This window comes from Capra hircus, chromosome 7, assembly GCF_001704415.2.
Source record: "Capra hircus breed San Clemente chromosome 7, ASM170441v1, whole genome shotgun sequence".
NCBI classification, from domain to species: domain Eukaryota; kingdom Metazoa; phylum Chordata; class Mammalia; order Artiodactyla; family Bovidae; genus Capra; species Capra hircus.
In genome coordinates, this window is record NC_030814.1 from 77849038 (window position 1) to 77851655 (window position 2618).

At 55.0% G+C, this 2618-nt stretch overlaps 1 pseudogene; it reads left to right on the forward strand.

Moving 5' to 3' along the window:
• Positions 351 to 2417, forward strand: LOC102170598 (annotated as a pseudogene).

The window sequence follows — 2618 nt, forward strand, 5'->3', positions numbered from 1 at the left end:
GAGAGCAGGGGTGGTGGGGAGAGAAATAGGCAGATTAAGAAGTATGAAATTTCAATTAATAGTCATAGGTATGAAATGTACAATATGGGGAATATAGTAAATATAGTTTCTTTGTATGTTGAGAAACTATAACTAGACTTATCATGGTGATCATTTTGTATAGCTAGAATTATCAGATTAATACATGGTAACTAGGAGATAACTTAGTGTTGTAGGTCAATTATACTTCAGAAGAAAGAAAGAAAATATTCAGAGGTGGTGGCGGCTATGGCTGGAAGAGCCGGGCTGGGGCCCATGGCGGAGGTGGAGGCTTGTACTGGGAGGGTGGCGGGGAGTGAAGGGCGAGAAAGATGGTGACGTCTGCAGCGAATGGGCCGGTTCGGCCACAGCCTCAGCTTCAAGTTTAGTGAGAAGATCGCACTGCAGAAGTAGTGTCAGGCCGAGGAGACAGTGGCCTTCAAGGAGGTGATGATGGACATCAGCTCCACCCAGTTGCAGGCCCAAAAACTGCAGCTGGCATACACAAGGAGCTCCCACTATGGTGGCTCTCTGCCCAACGTGAACCAGATTGGCTGTGGCCTGGCTGAGTTCCAGGGTCCCTTCCACTCCCCTCTGGATTCATCTCAGAGCACTCGGCACCACGGGCTGGGGGAACAGGTGCAGGGAGATCCCCAAATAATGGTATCCCCACTTCACCGCTACCCTCACCACATTGACAGCTCTCCCTATTGTCCTGACTATTTATCTCCTTCTCCAGAGTCCAGTTAGTGGAGGACAATGCTCTGGGGCAATTTCCCTGCAGAGAAGGGGCAGTTGTTTCGACTACCATCTGCACTTAAGAGAACAAGTTCTGACTCTGTCCTTCACACAAGCATGATGTACCCCAGCCCTCTGGACACTTATCCAGGCCCTGCACCCACCAGGGTCCTGCCAATCAGCCGTGAAGGTTTTCTGGATGGTGAGATGGACTCCAAAGTCCCTTCTATTGAGGAGAACTTGCTGAACGGTAAGCACTTGCTGAAACCATGGGATGCTAAGAAGCTGTCCTCATCCTCCTCCTGACTTCGGTCCTGTGAAGTCTCGAGTTAACATCTCCCTGTCTCCTGACCAGCCTGCTACTGTGCCTGTCCTCCTACCTGCCATGAACACAGGCAGCTCCCTACCTGACCTCACCACCCTGCACTTTCCCCCACCACTGCCCACCTCATGGACCCAGAGGAGACAGCCTATCTCAGCTTGAGTGGGGGCAACAGTCCCTCCAGTTTGGCCCACACCATGACCCATCTGGGCATCAGTGGGGGTCTGGGCTATGGTGTACCAGGACATCATTCACCTCTCAGCCACCCATCCTTGCCATCCTCCCTAAGCAATCCCAACCTCCAGGCTTCCCTGAGAAGTCCTCAGCCCCAGCTCTAGGGCTCCCACAGTCACCCCTCATGACTACTTGCTGCCTCCTTGGCCCACCAGGCACTGCCCACCACCTCCCTGGGTCACCCCTTGCTCAGTGCCCCCACCCTCTCCTCCTCCTCTTCCTCCTCTTCTGCTTCATCTCTGGTTCTGCCCTCCCCGCCAACCCCCCACCTCTACCTCTGCCTTATTCAGCTTCTGCCCCTAGGGCCTTCCCCTGCCACCGCTATGTGCCCCTCAGTCCCCATAGTTTGCTGGCCCAGCCAATGCCAGAAGGTCCCAACAGCAACTGCCCAAACAGTTTTTGCCAACAATGTCACCCACTTTGTCTTCCATCACTCAGGGCGTCCCCCTGGATACCATTAAGCTGCCCACCATATCCACTACAGCCCCCAAGGTTTCATTCTGCCCATTCAGCCACCTACCCCAAAGCCCCTGCAGCAGCCAGGGCTGCCCTCTCACGCCTGCTCAGTGCAGCTCTCAGGGTGTCAGCCCCTGGGCAGGCAGCTACAGTAATGGACACTGTACTCAGCCAGCCCCAGTGAGCATGGACAACAGTCTTACCACTGATCAATGAGTGACTTCAGCCTCGGGAACCTGGGGCAGTTCAGCATGGAGAACTCATTGACCAGCTGGTGCTGGATCTCCCTGGCTTTTCGAAAGGGCCTGGATTCTTAGGGGGTGAGAGGACAGTGAGTGGGCCCCAGGACCCTCATGCCCTCAACCACCAGAATGTAACCCACTGTTCTCACTATGGCTCAGGGCCTAACATCATCCTCACAGGAGACGCCTCCCCAGGCTTCCACAAGGAGTTTGCAGCAGCCCTGGCCTGAGTGCTGGGCTTTGAGGTGTCAGCAGCTGGGCTGGGGCTAGGGCTGGGACTGGGGCTGGAGGAGGAGCTGCACATGGAGCCACTGGGCCTGGAGGGGCTCAGCATGCTGAGCAACCCCTGCACCTTGCTGCCTGACATGGCTATGGAGGACTTGTTCCGCAGTGACCAGCTGCAGTGAGGCCAGCTCAGTGCCATCCCTCTGCTCGGCCCTGTCCCTCATCATTGTCCCTTTCCTCCATTCCCCCTAGCCATTAGAGATGTCAATCTCTGTCCCCAGATCCTCTTTCTGACATGAATGAAGTTTCCCAAGAATAAGAAAAGGCAAGGTTTTTTTTTTCCCAGGTGGCCCCTGAATTCTGCCCAAGGCGGGGGACTGGGG